Genomic DNA, 21,078 nt, shown 5'->3' on the forward strand with positions numbered 1-21,078 from the left:
TATGATCCCCCCCATTTTTTAAATCATTCGCCAAACACCTCCAAGTTTAATACCCCTTCCAATACTATGACAATATGACCTCCAATAAACCTTTTCGCACTCTTCACTACTTTCTTCACCACACCCTGTGCCCTTTTATACTTAATAAGGTCACTCGAAAAGTGATACTTCTTAACTTCCTAAACACCTTATTTCTCTCCCTAATTGCCTCTGAACACTTCTCAGTCCACCATGGTACAGCTTTTCTCCTATTAATGCCCTTTTTAATAGGAGTCACTTCCACCACAGTTTGACAAATAATGTGACATAACCTTTCATTGCAGAAATCCACATCATCCTCAAGATTCAGCCCTGATAGGCATTCATCACATGAAACCTTAAACCTCTCCCAATTTGCTTTAGCGAAATTCCACCTCCTAAAAATGGCCTTCTATCCCCTATATAAATCCACACCTAAGCTTATAAATATAGGAAAATGTTCACTTCCCAATATTTCATCTGCCATGTCATCCCACTCACTTACTCCAGCTAGAATTTTGGAAACTAAAGTTAAATCTATAGCAGTTCCAGAACTATTATGAACATTAAATCTCGTGCCCCTTCCAACATTAAAACACAAGATGTAAAATATCTAAAACTTCTTCTACAATCAAATCATTACCATCATTCTGCGAACAGCCCCACAGTGAACTATGTGCATTAAAATCCCCACACCATATAGTGAGCTAGAGCTACATATGCTTTCCAGCAAATCAATCGAGAGCTTTCCTCGGATTATAAAAATTTACCTCTTTAATACCCCTACCTGTTGAATCAAATATTTCTACTGCAAGTGCCTCATGTACTTCATCTACAACTTTATGTCCTATCCCTTTCCTTATAAAACTTGCAACATCACCCCTTTTACCAACTAATCTATCATACCTAATTACAATATAATCCTGCAAAGAAGAACTTAAATGTGGTAAAAACCAGGTTTCCTGAATACATATAACATCAGGTAGATTTGATAAATCAGAAACAAACTTCTTAGAGTCATGATGGTTTGAAACCAGGCTTCTCACACTCCACTGCAATATTCTTATGCCCATAATGTACCTTCACAAGGAGACTGAAAAACAGATACCCCACCTGTTACAGCTTCATTTACAGCTTCCCACATAACACCTGTTATACCCAGATACTTTTCTGCAGCTTCCACAATAATTATAATTTTTTCAGTGTGACTAGATGTCTGAGCCATACAATTCACTATATCCGTTATGAACATCACAAACTTCATTTGATCAACTAGTAAAATACCTTTAGTAAGAGAAGTATAATGCTGACATATAGCCTTTGACTTCACAGTCTGTTCTCTGACTGGTAATACTCTATTAATGTTTGGTTTAACTTTTCGCACAGCCTCTACACAAGACACACCTAACCGTACTTGAATCTTTTGAACTTCAGCTGCCTTTTTAAGCACTTCACATCTTCTGTAAGTTGCACTATGTTCCCCTCCGGACTTACAAACATCTAAACTTTACGCTTTCACAATCTTCCTATTTATGTTCCCACCACACTTACTACATCTTAGTTTCCCATGACGCACTGCCACAATATGCCCAAACTTCTGACATTTGTAACATCTAAGCGGGGGTGAAATATAAGCTAGAACATTATTACAAACATACCCCAAACTAACTTTATCAGGGAGCTTCTCTTCATCAAAATGTATCAATATAGATAAACTATCCATCCTTTCCCCATCTTGACTACATGCAATCTCTTTACCTCCTCAACTTTGCCTCCCAATAAATGAGATTTAACCTCTTCTATCAAAATCTCTACCTGTACATATGAAACAACACTCCGAACACCTCTACTTTCATTAGGCAAAATAGCTACTATCCTTTTGCCAAGTAAAGTCTTCCATCATAATGCCTTCTCACACTGCTTGTTTTCCTTACGCACAATTAACATCTTCTCAACTTTTAAAGTACAAGCACAATCTATATTCCCTATGGCCACTTTTAGCTCTGCAGTAAATTTAATGGGATTGATGGAGGGCATCTGTTCTAGTTCAAAGTTGAACAATACTTTGAAGTCTTTCTTTTTTTTCTCAAAGTATTGATCTCTTCCTCTCTATCACTTGAAATCATTCCAATATTATATTTCTTTTTCCATTTTCCAGATCTCCATTTGCGGTTTCTTTTCCAGATCTTTCCCCCTACCTAAACCTACACTATTTCCCAACATCCCCACACCATCCACAGCCTGCGCCACCAACCATCACTCCTCCAGCAAGTTCCCAAGTCTGACCGCTCCACCATCCAGCCAGTCCTCTTCTTGTACAGTCACTCAGTTTTTCCTCCCCACTCTAGATTTAGAGTGAGAACAAGAGAGTTTAAAGGAGCTAGATCTTGGGGCTACTTATGAGTTTCACCTTACAGGAGTTTAAAACAGGCAAGTTTTCTAATTGTTGGTTAATTGTAAGTTCATTGAACTAATAAAGAGCAGCAAATAAGAAGAAGGTTGGGAGAAGCAGAGTGTCCATATTGGAGAGGTAATTGTGTGAGTGGGTGAGTGGAAGCATGAAGGTGCTGAGCCTTTGGTTCAGGAGGCTGAGAAAGAGGCCCAGGTGTTGGATATATGTGTGTATCTTTAAAAAGGCTTTGGTAAGGAGGCATTTGCAAGTTCTTAGGTTGCTGTTGATCCTTTGTACTTGATTCAGTGTTGGCAGGATGGGGATAAGGCCAGTAGCATGCTCTTCCTGCAAAATGTGGGAGGTCAGGGAATCTCCTGATCTCCCTGATGACCACATCTGTGGGAAGTGTACCCAGTTACAGCTCCCGATAGACCAAGGCAAGGAACTGAAGTCGGTTCTGGATCATCTGGGATGCAAGGAGCATGATAGATGAGACGCTTATTGAGGTTGTCACACCCAAGGTACAAGCTTCAGATGGATGGTTGGATGGATGACCACCAGGAAAAGTAAAGGGACCTGGCAGTAGTACAGGCTTCCACTGTGCCCATTCCACCTAGATGCAGGTGGACCTCCTCCCTGATGACATCTTCAACAGATGATGCCTCAAGAAGGTGGCATCCATCATGAAGGACCCTTGCCATCCAGGACATGAGCTGTTCTCATTGTTACCATCAGAGAGGAGGCATAGGAGCCTGAAGGCACACGCCTTTAGGAATAGTTCCTTCCCCTTTGCTATCAGATTTTTGAACAGATCGTTCTTTTACATACTTAAGACCATGCCTCACTTTTTACACTCATTTTACACTACATACATGATTTTTATTTATTTTTGTAACATAGTAACTTTTTAATGTATCGCATTGTACGGCTGCCACAAAACAAAACAAAAAAATTGTAACATGCGTCAGAGATAATAATCCTAATGCTAACAGCCTTGGATACTTCTGGGGGGGGGCGGATTCTTTCAGGGACTAGCAGCAGTAGTCAGGTCTCTGACTCAGAGGGAAAGGATCCAGGATGATAGGAGACCTGATAGTGAGGGGGACAGGCGGGAGATTCTATGGCTAAAGAAGAAAAGCCAGGATGGTGTATGCCTCTTGGGAGCCAGTGTCAAGGAAGTCTCTGAGTGGATGCAGAAATATTCTTCAGGGGAGGTGAGCAGTTAAAGGCTTTGTACATATTAGGCACAATTGACATAAGCAGTACAAGGGACGGGGCTCTATAGAATTAGTATAACGAGTTAAGTAAGAAACAAGACCTCAAGTGTAGTGATATCTAGATCACTCCTGGTGCCACATGCTAGTGAGCTCAGAAACAGAAGGAATGGCCAGATGAATGTGACTGAGCAGCTAGTACAGAGATCAGGGGTCAGGGATTCAGGTTTTTGGGTAATTGGGATCCCTTCTAGGATTGGGATGACCTGTACAAGAGGTTGTATTTGGATCTAAGAATCATGATATCCTTAAAGGGTAATTTGTTAATGCTATACAGAAGGGTATAAACTAGATTGGCAGGGTGATGAGGCTCTGAGCAGGAGCAAATCATGGGATAAAACAGTAACCAGTGAGAGCAAATTTGGTCATCAGGATTGCCAGAGACAAATAAAGGAAATGAATACTCAGTTAAGCTGCATTTACAGCATGTCAATGCTGGAGGAACAGAGAAGAAGTGGCATGGTTAGCATAATACTGTACACTGCCAATGACCCAGGTACAATACTACTGCTATCTGAACAGGAGATTGTACGTTCTCCCTCTGACTGTGTGGCTTTCCTCCAGGTGCTCAGGTTTCCTCCCACATTCCAAAGATGTACAGCTAGAGATAATGAGTTATGGGCATGCTGTGGCAACACTTGTGGGCTGCCCCCAGCACAATCCTTGCTGATTTGACTTGATGCAAGTGGCACATTTCACTGTATGTTTCAATGTGCCTGTGACAAATAAAGTTCATCCTTACCTCAACATGGATTGGCTCTGAGAGCTGGGATATTATAACCGTAACCAAAATGTTCCTGAGAGAAGGACAGGACCAACACCTCTACATTGCAGGATACAGATGCTACAATTGTGACTGAGATACAGGGAATGAGGAGGGTGAAGCCTTTTTAATAAGGAAGTACGAAACAGTGGTACTTACAGATGATATTCTCAGGGCATTGTCCAGTGAGGCCATATGGGTAGAACCTAGCAACAAAAAAGGAAGGGTCACTCTAGTGGGGCTGTAGTGGAGAACCACCATCACCCCTACCTCTACTCTCCAGCAGGAACTTGAGGAACAGGAGTGTAGAGGTACTGCTCATAGTTATGAGAAGAAAAGTGTTGCCTTAGAGGGAGATTTTAGTTTCTCCAGTACTGACAGGACTATCCAGAGTGTTAAGGGTCTAGACAATGGAATTTGTAACTTTGTCTAGGAAAACATCCTTATTCAAAGGGCCCTACTTAGAATGTAATACTGGACTTCCTCTTAGAGAATGAAGCAGGGTAAGGGACAGAAATGGCAATCGGGGTGCAAGTTGGTTCTAGTGACCAAAGTTGAGGACATGCCCATAGGTTAGGGTCCTAAATTGAAGCAGGGATAATTTAAGGGAATTTAAGCTGAGTGATTTGGTGAGCACTTTGGAGGGACAGGAATGGATAGAAATTGGGAGACTTTTAAAGGTGTGATATAAGGTATTCAGGAGCAGCATATTTTTGTTGGGACAAAGGGTAAACCTGGTACGTTTAAGGAAGAATGGCCAGTAAGAGATATTGAGGCTCTGATCAAGAAAAAGAGAAATTTTCTGTTGTACTGTGAACAAAGTTGCCATAAAGGCACTGAAGCTCATGGATATAGAAGTGTTTTACTCAACAAAAACAAACAACAGGCATCATAATGAGATCTTTTCGGAGGAAAAGGCCTCGCGACCCAATATTACATAACAATTATATGCTAAAGATCAAAGGACAAGTCTATAGTTACACTATATCTACAATACTTCCTTTGAATCACATATAGTTTTCACACATCTCCTTCTTTGCACCCACACTCCAGACACCCAAAATAAATGAATGTTAATCAGCATTCAAACTGCTGAAGGAACTCAGCAGGCTCGGCAGAATCAATGGAAAAGACTACAGTTGGTGTTTCGGGATAAGGCCCTTCAGCAGGGCTAGAGAAAAAAAGATGAAGAGTAGAGTTAAACTCTTTTTCTCTCCAGTCCTGCTGATGGATCTCAGCACGAAAAATGAACTGTACTCTTTTCTATAGATGCTGCAAATTTTCTCTTGTTTGTAAACCAGCATTGTCTGGTATTCAATTAACTGGCATCCACAGCTGCAAGAAACTAATGTCCAGGGCTGCATTTTAAATTTAATCTACAAAGTACAATCTATGTTCAGGTCTAAAGATTTGTTGCTGAAATTAATATTTTGCTATACAACCTAACTCCAGAATACGCCCTAACAGTTCCTCCTATTGGCCTTCCTGGACAAAAATAAATTTGTTCCAGGAATAGCCAAACCTTAAGAGCGATTGAATCAAATAGGGTCGCAAAGATGCCCTGCTTCAGAACACCTCTCCCAATTACTCTACCGTATGTGCATCTACATCTACACTATCACCCTTAATGCCTACCTACAAGATTCTAAGGAGAGATCATTCCAGAAATTTGACCAACAGTCTTTAAAACACAGCTTCATCATTCGTATGTCTGTTGCTTCCTTCCCCGCCGAACGATTGCAATTTAATCACATTCTTTATCTTCATCCCTTCATTTATTTTTGATAGCTAAAACTCTGTAGTGGCTATCCATGGATACTTTCAAGTCAGGGGCATCAGCAAGGTAAATGTATCAGGCTCAAAGGCCCTCTCATTGATGTACGGGAGGGGTGGGGTGGGGTGGTCTCTATTTGAATGACTGCAAATACTTCACCGTGGCGGCACACCCTTCTGGTCTATTCATTTGATGCCTGGCCCAACCACTCAAAGGGCCCAGTTCATTTGTATTCACTCCCCATTCAGGCTGGGGTGACTGCCCTCAGATGCTGTGTGGATTTTCTTTTCTTTCTCTGTCTGCCCCAACATCGAAGCTGATGTCTCTGCTGTAACTTGGATCCCTTTCCATCAATTCTCCCCAAATGTTTTTCTATACTGAGCCATACAACTGATCATCTACCTTCAGGAACCAGGCTTCATTACAGAGTACCTTCACCATTACATTTTAACATGCTATTCACGACTTGCTGTTGCACTCTCTTGGTGTCCTCTGCCTTTGCATTTGCTGTGGGTCTGCTTCTGTCATCTGTGGTCAGGTCTGAAGCAGCCTGCTGGTGTTCATCACCAGGGTTCTCTGCAATGACACTGTTACCGGGTACACTTGATCTCCCGCTCTGTCTGTGGGGTGACGAGAAGGTGGGCCATACAGTTTAACCTGATCCCAGTGTTTCCACCGGCTGCCTTGCTGGGACTGTACACCAACGCAGGCATCATTCATCCAGAGCTCTGCCTATGGTTCTATCCACCTGGGGGTGAAACCTGCCATTTTAACCAGCTCTTTTTCCATGACTTGGTCACCTGGCTGTGGGAGGACTATCTTCTCTCCCTCAAGCTCTCTCTGATCTGCAGTGTATCACTACTGCTTTGGTTGATCCCTCAATGTGTTACCCTGGTTACAGTGGTCTTTCACATCTCCATGTAATCTTAATAAATTGGCAGTTGTAGTTTCTTTTGTACATTTGTAATTTCTGTTGCTTCTTGTTCTTCCACTGCCTTCCTCGCACTGATGTCTGCCCACTCCTTACTACCCCTTTCTGGTGAGCCTTTACTTCAATCACTGCTACCTCCTCAGGCAGCTGCACTATTTCTAACAACTCCTGACTGTGTTTGGCCCCTACCTTTGGGACCTTCGGACATGATTCCCACACATTGCCCTGTCTCCTCTCTCTGCTTGGATCTGCTGTCTCCCTGTGCGCCATGTTATCTGCGTTACAGGTCACATGTCTACTGCCCCTGTCTTGTCCACGTTATTTCTCCTTTTACTGAGTCTATGATCACACCTGCCTGAGTCAGTGTGTCTGTCCCCAGGATAGCACCTTCATTGTTTGGGCACACCCAAAAATCTACAAAGAGCTGCACTCCCTCAATTTCAAGTACCCAGGGCTGACTTCTCTCCACCCTTGTTGTTTCACCTCCTGCACTGGTAATGTAAATTGCCTCTCCAGTCATGGACAAGGGTAGGTCAGTTGTCGATGCTGACAATCCCATGTCCAATAACATTTCATATTGCTGGTCCCCTAATAAACCTTTGTGTACATCCGTGGATGACCACTACTGGCAATAGAGGCTGCTGTCAGCTGTTTGTCTGACTGAACCAGTCCTATAATCTAGTCAGCAGCCAAATGGGAAAGAGAGAGGGCTGCTGTGGATTCTGCCTAGTTTGGTAAGTGATTTTCACACTTTTCTTTTTTTTTTCACAACACTACCTCCAACCATGGCCTGAAAAGCTGCAGCTATAACAGATCATCTCCTTTCTCCTCCCTCGTCTTCTCCAGCAGTTCCCTTACTGCATGCCCAGCTGTTGACACACAAAGCAAGTTCTCTTTGATGTCACGATAGCTACGTTCACCACAACCACTTTACGACTTCTCTTCCCCCTCCTCTGGTCTATCTCACTGTCCCATAATACTATCTTGCAGTTGGCCGATCCCACTGCTGTCCCCAAATCGAAAACTTCCTGGTGGGCTGAGCTCAGGCCTTCCTTCAGCATTTTCAGGAAGACAGGGTCATCCCTCCCTGGATTGTCCAACCCTGAATATTCCTCTTATGCTCGATATTTACATTCTGCATAATCCATGGCTGGCTCATCAGCTCTCTGAATGACTGATACTATCGTTCCCCAGTCATTTGCACCTCCCCCCAGTTTCTGCTTCACTTCCCCCTTAAAGAAGCCATATCACTCTTCATTGCTGGCATTCCCAATAGTTGCCCATGTACCATCCTGCACACCCCCCGTGCTGTACTGTCCCAGGTATTCCTCGGGCACTTTGCTTTTACCAACACATGGCTAACTTTAGGGCGCATCTGGTGAATTTCAATCATTTCCTGGAGCTTGCGCCAGAGATCTGCATTCCTACAGAGGTCCAAGTGTGAGGTCTAATTTCCCTAAGTAAGGGCAACTCTGACAAAATGCTCTGCTTCTCCTCAGGGGTGAAGGGCTTGTGAATGCTCATAATCAAAGTCAAGGGCTGGCTCGGGCCATCAGGGTTCTCGACCTCAATCGGTGCCATCCCAACAGATATATCTGGGGATCTCCACATTAATTCCAATATTACATACAATATAAGTGATGGATAAAAATTAAACAGTAACACTTAAAACTGCTGGATATGTACTCTGCAAACTGCCTCTTATGTATGTCTGAACTCATAATGCCTGTTATATTTCTTGACATCTAACTGTTACATCAAGGTTACAGATGGTTTGTTAAAACACGCACTCACAAATGCATCAACCAAAATACCATTCCCAGGAAAGTATACCTGACCCCCCCTCCCACCAATGTCCCAAACTGTCAGTAATCTCCTTTCACAACTGATGACCTTGTCTCACCAAATCAACACACAAAGTTCAGTCTCTTATATAAACACACATGTACGCGCACACACACCACACCACCTATCAGCTCTCCGCCATGTTCGTGATACCTCATGATCTCAAAGCCACTGACTCGAACAGGTCCAAGTGTGAGTGTTAATTTTAAAAACACTCTCCCACTTAGACTGCTGAGATCACACAAAGGTATCACATGATGGGTCTCACAAAGGTATCCTGGACGAGCCCCCAAACGTTGTAACAAGAACAAAGCTGCTGGAGAGACACTGAAGCTAGTGGATACAGAAGTGCTTTCTTCAACAAAGATGAGCAGCAAGCATCATATTGAGACCCTTTCGGAGGAAGAGGCCTACACAACCTAATTATACATGATATTTTATATGTTAAAGATCAAAGGACAATTCTATATTACAATGTATCTACAATGCTTCCTTTGAATTACATATAATTTTCACACCTTCTTCGCACCCACACTCCAGACACCCAAAATGAATGTTAACCAGCATTGTCTGATTTTCAATTAACTAGCATCAAAAGCTCCAGGAAACTATTGTCCGGGGCTACATTTTAAACTTAATCTACAATCTACTTTCCGGTCTAAAGATTGTTTGCAGAAGTTAATATTGTGCTATATAACCTAGAACATACATTGGGTTTAGGATGTTGGGGAATGAGTGAATCCCTTGAAAACTAAGAAAAGATTAAGAATACTCTAAGAGGGGCATCAGGAGGTAAAGAGATGGTTAGTTGTATAAGTTGTTGATGAGGTAGCGGCTGGAGTACCTTGTACAATTTTAGTCACCCTGTTATAGGAAAGACATGGTTATGGACTAGACAGTCTGAGCTTTCGGCTAGGTTTTTATTTCTTGAGCATAGGTATGTGAACGAGAGGTGACCTTATAAAGGTTTATAATATCATAATAAGGTTAATGGGAACAGTTTGTTTTTCCCCCCAGGTAGGAGAATCAAAAACTAGGGAACATAGATTTAAGGTGAAATGGGAAAGATTTCAAAGTGATCTGAGGGGCAACTCCTTTATTCAGAAGGTTATGAGTTAATGGAACAAGTATGGATGAAGTGAGCTAGGTGGGCAACATATTCGACAATGACTCATTGGGACAAAGGGCCTCTATCCATACTGTATTACTCTGACTCTGACTCTCTGCAGAAGACTTCTCAATTCCTGTTCTGTTTACTGCCTTTCAATTCTTAGTCTGGTTTCACTACCATTCTAATTCCCCACTCTGGAATCTGCACTGGTAGTTTTGGCATGCTGCCTACACCATATCATTTTATTTTGGCTTTGATTGTATTTCTCCCTTTTTATCCAGGAGCTCTGACTTCAGTGCTCATCACTTTTCCTTCTGTGCGAACGTCTCAATCATCTGAATCTTCAATTTCAAGGCCATCCCTCATCCCATTGGAGTTAAATCTGAATCCTCCCTTCCACTTTACTCTGGCTAGGTCCCCTTTCATCTATTTCAGCTCACATTGCTCCTTGATTTCTTTATTAATAATCTAAACCTTAAAAACACATTAGTGTTTTTTCACTCTCTCTCAACCTATATCATGCCCCAGGACCAGGTCCAGCAAAGACTACTTCCTTTCTGGGCAATCTTGCTGATGATCAAGGATCTTTATTGGACACCAAATTTATTAAGTGACCTACATGATGGATTGAAAATCATAGATTTTCAATGGTAAAGTAGCAATGGAAATGTTAAATTATAAATTAATAGATTCATTGTGCAGAAAAAAATGTGACAAATGGAACAGCATAGTACAGTTCTATTTGCGATATAGGGCCTGTATTGTGCAGTAGCATTTTATGTTCTAGTACAAACCCTTAGGCCCACAATGTTGTGTAGATCTTTCAACTACTCCAAGATCAATCAATCCCTTCCCTCCCACATGGTCCTCCACTTTCTTTCATTCATGAGCATATTTAATTGGAACAAATTGTCAATTGTTAAATGATTTCCTCTTTTACCTTTAAAATTCAAATAAATCGCCATAGATCTCTAATTTATAGGGTCCCAATATTTTTAGTCAGCCTTGATACAGGAATCCTTTATGTTGGGGATGACTATAATGGCCCTTCTCTGTAAATAAAATTCTTGCTCTCATATACCCTATGAGGATATCAAAACGGTCAGGATTTTCCAAGTGATGTCTGAATAAGTACCATAAATCATGCGTCAATCCAGATCAAAGGTCTTGACTCAACATCAACTGTCAATTTCCCACCACAAAATCCTGCCTGCCCTACCGAATTCCTCCAGCATCTTGATTGTTATTCCAGATTCCAGCTCCTGAGTCTGAATAATACCATGCCTTGCACTTAGTGTTACTTCCTATGCACTCCAGTATCTGGTTTCACCTATCAACTATGTTTGTACTACTTCCCCTCCCCCTTCCTATCCACAACCTTATTCTGGCTTCTTCCTCCTTCCTTTCCAGTCCTGATGAAAGGTCTCAGCCTGAAACATCAACTGTTCATTCTTTTCCACAGATGCTGCCTGACCTGCTGTTTTCCTCCAGCAGTTTGTGTGTGTTGCCCCAGTACCTCATTCTCTCAAGCTGTCTCTTTGCAACACTGATCATCTATCTTCAAAGGTGTCAGTACCAGCTGCCAAATTCTTTGTTTCACTGAGGGTGTATATATGTTAACAATTATCTGCACTGATGTTTAACACTGAAAATCATTTTCCAGTAATGAGGCTGTTTTCCTGACACATTAACTAGACAAGGATTGCCTGCAGTGCTACCACTCACATGATGGTAGGCATCATCTATCAATTTGGAAATTGTGCTCGAGCACCTCCATCTGGGGTTTCAAAGCTCAAAGTAAATTTATTATCAAAGTACATATATGTCACTATATACAACCCTGATATTCATTTTCTAATGGGCATAATCAATAAATCTGAAACAATGAAAGACTGCAAAATCTGGACACTTAAACCAATGTACAAATGACAACAAACTGTTCAAATACAAAAAGAGAGAAATAACAATACTAAATAAATAAGCAATAAATATCAAGAACATGAGATGAAGAGTACTTGAAAGTGAGTCCATTGGTTGTAGGAACGTTAAATTTTCAATGATTGGGCAAATGAAGTTGAGTGAAATATGGCTTAACAGCCTGGTGGTTGAGGGGTTATTAGTTGTCCCTGAATCTGGTGGTGAGAGTCATAAGGCTTCTGTACCTTCATCTTGATGGTAGAACAAGAAGTGAGCATGCCCATGGTGGTGGTGGTCCATGATGATGGATGCTGCTTTCCTGTGACAGTGTTTCATGTAGATGTGCTCAATGGATGGAAGGGCTTAACCCATGATCAACTGAATTGTATCCATTACTTTTTTGTAGGATTTTCAGTTCAAGGCCATTGATGTTTTCATACCAGGCTGTGATGTAACCAGTCAATCCACTACACATCTACAAAAGTTTGTCAAAGTTTTAGATGTCGTGCCGAATCTCTGCAAACTGCTCAGGAAGTAGAGGCTTTCTTCATTGTTGGACTTGTGTGCTGGGCCCAGGTCCTCTGACATAATAACACCTAAGAACTTAAAGTTGCTGACCCTCTCAGCTCTGATTGTCCAATGAAGACTGGCTCATGTACCTATGGTTTTCTCCTCCTGAAGTCAATAATCAGCTCCTTGCTCTTGCTGAAATTGAGTGAGAAGTTGTTTCCCAAAGCAGTGAAGAGCAATGAATGGATCTAATACCCTGGGATACCACCAGTAACAGATCTCCAAATGGACCCAAATCCGTCCAGAATTTTGCCTTCAGCTTTCAAGCCCGACTTTAATCATTAGAGATTCAAAAGACTGCAAATGCTGGAATCTGAAACAATGTGCTGGAGGAACTCAGTAGGTTGTGCAGCATCTATGGCATGCTAGGAATCATTGACATTTGTATCATGTATCAAATGTCAAACATTTCATGTCCATCCTCAGCCCCCAACAGATGTTGTCCAACTCACAAGTTCCTCCACCAGGTTGTTTAACAATGAGAGGGTTCAAGCCAATGATCATATATATTTATAAATAAAAGTTTCTGCTCAACCTGGGCCTGAAACATTAACTGTTCTCTTTCACACAGGTGCAGCTTAACCTGCCAAATATTTGCATCATTTTATTATTTTAAATTTTCAGAAACTGTAGTTTCTGACCTATTCTGTTACAATGATTTGCTTGGTTCTGCCCCATTGGTCTGATTTTTTAAAAACATTTTGTTCCAGGGGACTGCTGGAAATGACTAGAAATCAGTTCTCATCCATTATGTGTTGCCCCTGACATTCGTTTGGAGCGTCAGTGGGCAGACACTCAAAGCCATTATGGATTGCAGAAATGCACTGGTGTTCTGAACCAGGCAGAACAGTTGCTCATTCTTTAACATTGCAGGTCTGTCTGTTAAATCAGATGTAAAACAGGTCACCAGCAAACAGGGAACCCTCTGTAATTTTCAGGGCAATGACAGAGTTCGCATCATTAAACAATGTGGCTTAAAGTCAGTAGTTCGCAGAATCTTATGCATAGACTGACCTGTAAAAAAAAGTCCATCACAACTACCGCAGGTGATGACTCTCACTAATTCTCATCCAGGATCCTATTTGCCACCTGTCAATGATTCAGTCCAAATGTTGTCCCACCCTCTCTGCGGTCCTGATGACAATTAAGTTCCACAATTTCACCTCGCAATGTAAGTGGTGAGAGCAGATCTTTTTTCACTTCTTTGAAATGTTGTCTCAACCAAGTCTTCTTGCTCATTAATCCTCAAGATATACCACTTCAACTTTTCTTCCCAGTTGAAGAAATATAGAAACATAGAAATCTACAGCACATTACAGCCCCTTCAGCCCACAATATTGTGCTGACCATGTAAGGTATGCTAGAAACTGCCTAGAATTTCCCTACTGCATAGCCCTCTATTTTACTAAGCTCCATGTACCTATCAAAGAGTCTCTTAAAAGACCGTATTGTATCCAAGAAATGACAGTTTGACCTCAGAACATCATGAAGGGTAAAACATTTTAACTGAAGGATTTCTGAGTCTGAATCTTCTGCAGCACCATGCTTTTCAGCAGTAAAGAGCGGCAGGGTTTGGATGAGGATTGCTGAAGCTTCATTGCCAGGCCAGCTATGTGTCACTCACCATACAACAAGGTCACTTACCATCATCAGTATGGTGAAGCTGGTACAAAGCCACAAACACCCACTGATGTAACCCATTAAACATCAATATTAGATGTTTACAAAGGAAGGCTCAGATCTTCCCTGAAACTTGTATTTTCTGAGGGATGAGGGATGGGCCCATGACCCTTGAAGTTCACTTGTCAGCATTCCTGAAGAGTGACCACAACTCTCCCTTTTCACACTCCTACACATTGCCCACAATGCTCTCTTCCCCCAACCCCTGAATAGTGAACACCCTGCAGTAGGTAATTATCACCTTCTCCCTCAGCCCTCCATTAGTAATTACCTTCATCCCACCCCACAGCATTGGCCACCCTCCCTAACTCCACCTTCTGGTCAGCGACCACAATCGTGACAGCTAAGTGATCTGCTTTGTCCTGGATGATGTAAAGATTCTTGACAATTACTGGAGCTGTATTCATCCAAGCAAGTGAAAGCTGCTTCATTATGCTGCTGATTTGCGCCTTGCAGATAATGAAAAGACTTTGGGGGCTCAGTGCATCTGTTATCACATATTTAACCTTCAACTAATACTCATGGAACACAGAAATATGCATGTCAAACAAGCACACATCGACACTAATCCTTCAATAATCCCATTTTGTTTTAATCCCTCTGCATTCCCATCAACTCACCCCCGGTTCGACCACACACCAGGGGAAGATTACTGTAGCCAATGAACCTGCACACCTTCGGGACGGCGAGGAAACTGGAGCACCTGAAGAAAAGCCATGTGCTTACAGGTGAATGGCCTTCCTCCATTCTAACTCCTTGTACTTGTCCAGATAAACACCATCTGTCATTTCTCATCACCAATCTCCAACTGATCTATATTTTGCAGTATCCTTTGACAACCCTCCCTGATCTTCACAACCCTGCCAATTTTCATGTCCTCAGTAAATTTGCTCATGAGACCATCCACATTTTCAAACATCAATAATATGCATTACAAACTATAGAGGTCCATGCACTTATCCTTACAGAACACTACTGGTTACAGGACTGTCATCTCATCCAGAGAAACAACCCTCTACCATTACCCTCTCTCTTCGAAAAACCAAACCAATTTTTCATCCAATTTACCAAATCACCTTGATATCATATGATTTCATTTTCTGGTTCAATCTGTCATGAGGTACGATGTCAAGTGTTTTACAAAAGTACCCTATAGGCAACGTCCATTGCCTTACCCTCATTCGCATTCTTTATCATTCCTCAAAATACTTAAATTTGTCAGAACCTCCATGCACAAATCATACTCACTACCCATAAAGTCCATGTTTTAATGCGAGTGGAGGAAAATTTAATGTCCTAGAGTCATAGAAAAGTACAGTTCATAAGTAGGCCCTTCAGCCCATTTAGTCTGTGCCAAAACCATTTAAACTGCCTACTTACGTCTACCTGCACTGGGATCATAGCCTTCCATAACCCTACCATTCCTGTACCTATCCAAACCTCCTGTAAATGTTGAAATCGAGCTCATATGGACCATTTGTGCTGACTGATCATTCCACACTCTCATGACTTTCTGATGGAAGAAGTTTCCCCTCATATTCCCTTTAAACTTTTCACCTTTCACCTTGAATCTAGTTGTTATCTCACCCAACCTCAGTGGAAAAAGCCTGCTTGCACTTACCCAGTCTATACCCCTCATAATTTTGTATGCCTCTATCAAATCTCCCCTCAATCTTATATGCTTCAAGGAATAAAGTCCTAACCTTTTTCAGCATTCCTTATAACTCAGGTCCTCCAGTCCTGGCAACGTCCTTGTAAACTTTCTCTGAACTCTTTCGATCTTATCTACATCTTTCTTGTAGGTAGGTGACCAAAACTGCACACAGAACTCCAAATTAGGCCTCACCAATGTTTTATACAACTTCAATATAGCATCCCATCTCCTGTACTCAGTTCCTTGATTCGTGAAGGCCAATGTGCCAAAAGCTTTCTTTGCGAATCTGTCTAGCTGTGACTCCACTTTCAGTGAATTATGGACCTGTATTCCCAGATCCCTTTGTTCTACCACACTCCTCAGTGTCCTACAGTTCACTGTATAAAACCTATCCTGATTGGTCTGACCAAAGTGCAATACCTTGTACTTGTCTGCATTAAATTCCAGCTGCCATTTTTCAGACCATTTTATACAGACGTCAGAGATAGGTATTTTACACAGAGCTTGATAAGTGTGTGGAATGCAAGGCCAGAGGTGGTAGAAAGAACATTTAAGAGACTCAGTCACATGGATGAAAGAAAAATGGAGGGTTGTGTACTATGGAGGAGGGAAGGGTTAGATTGATCATGGAGCAGGTTAAAAGGTCAGCATGACATCATGGACAAAAGAGCCTGAACTGTGCATTAGTGTTCTACGTTCTATGTTTTTCTCAAAGTGAGTAAATATAGTCCTTCAGAATTTTCTCCAGTAATTTCCCTACTACTGTATGTGCAGTCATCCAAAACATTCCCATTTCTGACCCTACAAAGGTAAGGCTCATGAACTGGCATAGATAATTTCAATCACAACAACTCTGAACTGATTCTACAACCTACAGACTCACTTTCAGGGACTCTTTGCAACTCAAGTTCTCAGTATTTTCTTTTATTTGCACAGTTTGTTTTCTTTTGCACATTGGTTGTTGAATGAGAGTTTACCCTCTGGCTTAATTGTCTGGGTTGAATGAGGGATCTGCTGTGCCAAGGGGTTAAAAATTGTGGTGTACCGTTTTCTGTTCCTTACAGATTCTCATGGAAGCCCACCTCTCTGATCTGTTCTGAGTCTATTCCAGCAAGCATATTTGTTTTACAACACGAGATAGAGGTCGTCCTCAACATGAAGGCAAAATTCAGCAGAACTAATGACTAATCCCACCATGGAAAAATGCATCAAGTAGATTGGGTGAGGTTGAGGCCATGTAGATTCATCCCTTTTATTGATGTTTTCCACTGCCTTTTGTAGATCCCTCTATAAGAAATGGTTCATGTTCCCTCATGTTACCCTTCCAGAAGTCCACAATCAGCTCTTTCACCTTATTGACATTAAGTGCAAGGTTATTGCTGCAACATCACTACACTAGTTGGTATATCTCACTTCTAAATGTCCTCTCATCTCCATCTGAGATCCTACCAACAATGGTTGCATCATCAGCAAATTTATAGATGGCGCTTGAGCTATACCTAGCCACACATTCATGGGTATAAAGGGAGTAGAGCAGTGGGCCAAGCACACACCCCGAGGTACACCAGCATTGATCGGCAGTGAGGAGGAGATATTATTAATAAGCCACACAGATTGTCGTCTTCCGGTTAAGAAGTCAAGGATCCAATTGCAGAGGGAAGTACAATGGCCTAGGTTCTGTAGCTTATCGATCAGCACTGTGGGAATGATGGTGTTAAACACTGAGCTATAGTCAACAAATAGCATCCTGACATAGGTGATTGCATTGTGCAGGTGATCTAAGGCCGTGTGAAGAGCCATTAGGATTGTGTCTGCCATAGACCTATTGTGGCGATAGGCAAAATGCTGAGGCAGGAGTTGATTCTAGCCATGACCAGCCTCTCAAAGCATTTCATCACCGTAGATATGAGTGCTACTGGACAATGATTATTAAGCTAGCTCACACTACTTTTCTTGGACACTGGTATAATTGTTGCCTTTTTGAAGTAGGTGGGAACTTCTGACCGTAGCAGTGAGAGGTTGAAAATATCCTTGAATACTCCCGCCAGTGAAGAAGATCCCACTCAGATTCCACTTAAATATTTCACCTTTCACCCTTAACCAATAACCTCTAGTTCTAGTCTCGGCCCACTCAGAGGATAAAGCCTGTTTGCATTAACCCTATCTATACCCTTCATAATTTTGAATACCTCTGTCAAATCTCCTCTCATTCTCCTGTGTTCCTGGGAATTAAGACCTAACCTGTTCAATCTTAGCCAATAACTCAAGTCCTCAAGTCCTGGCAAAATCTTTATATAAAGTGATGATGGACAGGACGAGAGGGACAGAAGAATATCTTCCTGTTCCTAATGCTCTGGTCTTCCCAGGTTTTTTGGTCCATTGAGTTCAGGCTTGCACCTCATTTGTTGCCCCTCTTGATGTTACTCTTCACATTCTCATCTGGGAACAAGGTTTTCGTCAAATCAGTTCAATGGTCAACTGTAATGTTTCAACACCAGCCACAGCCAATGCTGAAGAGTTCAATCATGTAAAAGATTAACTCAAACTATTTCACCCCCCCTACCCCGCCCCACATCCTCACCCACCCACCTTCCCCCTTATCTGGTTTTACTTATCACCTGTCAGCTTGTACTCCTTCCCATTCCCACAGCTTCTTATTATGGTTTCTGCCCCCTTCCTTTCCTGTCCCATTGAAGGACCTCAGCCCAAAACATTGACTCTTCTTAGATGATGCCTGGCCTGCTGTGTTCCTCCAGAACTTTGTGCCTCTTCCTTTAGATTTCCAGCATCTGTAGAATTTTTTAAGTTTAAACTAAAAATAGGGACAGTTTTCCCACAAAATAATGGGACTCAAGTGACCTATGTGCTAAAATATAATCAATGTTTGCAATCAAATTATGATAACTTAGTTCTTGTTCAAAATACGATGTATATTTTCGTGCAGATGTTGACACATGTTTCCCTGGGCACTGATCATTCCCTTGAACTGTTTACCTCCACTAATTATTTTGATGTTCTCTCTTTTGCTCCACACTTCACCTCACATCAACTCTGAGGTCAGTGTGCAACCCAGGAGGCAAAAAGCCTGACCATAGGTTTCATTAACATGTCAACAAGTCCCCATCCAAAACAAAGCCCTGAGTCAAGCACCCATGCTCAGAGACCTAAATAGTTTCTGTCGTCAGGAACCTGTTGCAGAGAGAAGTTTGTAATAGGGCTGATCTTTTATTCAGACAATACTGTGCTGCAACACCATAATAATATGAACTCTTTGTGTGTAGTCGTTTGAGCAAAAGGACAATCCATATAATACGGTGAGGATCAATCCATGATCACAGTCTAAGCTGTCTTGTTGGCCTGTCATTCAATGTCTGAGCACTAACACTGGGGTAAATGTGAACACAGGGCCATGAACACATCAGGTGTTTACTGCTTTGGCACGAGGAGACTTGAATAGAACAACATATTCTGATCTAACTTCCTCAGCGACCGCACTGGGGCTTTGCAGCACCGTGTTTGCCTGTTCCAGAGTGAACGTTTCAGTTCCTGCATGATAGATTACTCAGTAATCCTTGCCAGCTGTTTATCTGCACGTTTTCAGTTTTATATACCACCAAACTGTGATGATGTGTTCTTCATATCCCGCACAATTTTGGCAAGCAGATAAAGACACCGTCAGTTCATGAGCAGCCCACAAAGCCATGTTGGCAATGGTCAACGTGAACCCACTGCCCCCAGTGCATCAGTGAGCTGGTACTCCCATACACGGCACAGTGGATCATCTCAACAGTCAGTGCTGCTCAGAAATACTCAACTGTGTGAAATCGTCATTCTGTTTACAGATCAGATTAACCAAACTGTGCCATGTTTGCTCCAAGTTCAACCCACGGACAATGAATAAGTTAAGGATATCATTACTGGAATGATGCCTGGAAAAGCTTGGCAGGTGCTGAGAGTTGTGCAGTGCACGACAAGCCAGTTCTGTGCTGCTGCTGTTACTGAACGCCCTTTACGTCAGCTCCATAGGGATGATGATACTGCTCCAGGTCCGTGCCCTCCTCTCCAACGTCATCCTTGACGTTGCCTGCCGGAAGGTGACCAAAGAAGCATCGGATCGATAATGCCAAGAAGTGGTCTCAACAACAATAGAACTTTAGAACTAGCCACTTGTCGCTGGCTCCTGTAACTTCCTGTGCTGAGCTCAGTTCGTACCAAGGAGTCGATCTGTCAGAGTGGGAGAAAGGATGTTGAAACCACAAAAAGTGGCTTGGCATCAAATTAGTGATGAGGAATGGAAGTTAAATTTAAGATGCTACGGTATTTTGGATTTAAATTTTTAGATTTAGATTAGCTTTATTTGTCACATGTACATTGAAAAATACAGTGAAATTTTATATTATTTATTTATTTTATTTAGAAACACAGTGTGGAACAGGCCCTTCCAGCCCAACAAGCCACACCACCCAGCAACTAATCTATTTATCCATAGCCTAGTTACAGGATAATTTGAAATGACCAATTAACCTATGAACCAGTATGTCTTGAGAATGTGGGATGAAACCAGAGCACCCGGAGAAAACCCATATGCCCATGGGAAGGACACACAAACTTCTTGCAGACAGCATTAGAATTGACTACCAAACTCCAACGCCCTGAGCTGTGATAGCATCGTGCTAACCTCTATACTACCGTGAAATGTGTCGTTGACATCAAATCAGATCAACAAGCATTGTGCTGGGCACCATACTTCCGACTACAACTTAGCATGCCTACAACTCACTTAGCCGAACTGTGCACTTAAAAAAAAAAATGTGGGAGGAAACTGGAGCACCAGGGTGAAACCCATGAGGTCACAGGGAGAAAGTACAAAATCATTGCAGACAGCAGCGGGAATTGAACCGGATCTTGCGGGTGATACAGTAAAGAATTGCACTAACTGCTACACTACCATCTCGTTGATGCAGGGAAGGATTAATTTAATAGGAACTTAAAAAAATAATATATATAAGTCTTGACAGTGAGAACACAAGGACAATAGAACATAAAAACATATGAAATTAAAACAGGAGACCTTAACTTCATGCCTGTTCACGCAATATATATTGGCGAGACCCGACGCAGACTGGGATACTTCGTCTGGTGCTCCCGA

This window comes from Mobula hypostoma, chromosome 6 (genome assembly GCF_963921235.1).
Source record: "Mobula hypostoma chromosome 6, sMobHyp1.1, whole genome shotgun sequence".
Taxonomy (NCBI): Eukaryota; Metazoa; Chordata; class Chondrichthyes; order Myliobatiformes; family Myliobatidae; genus Mobula; species Mobula hypostoma.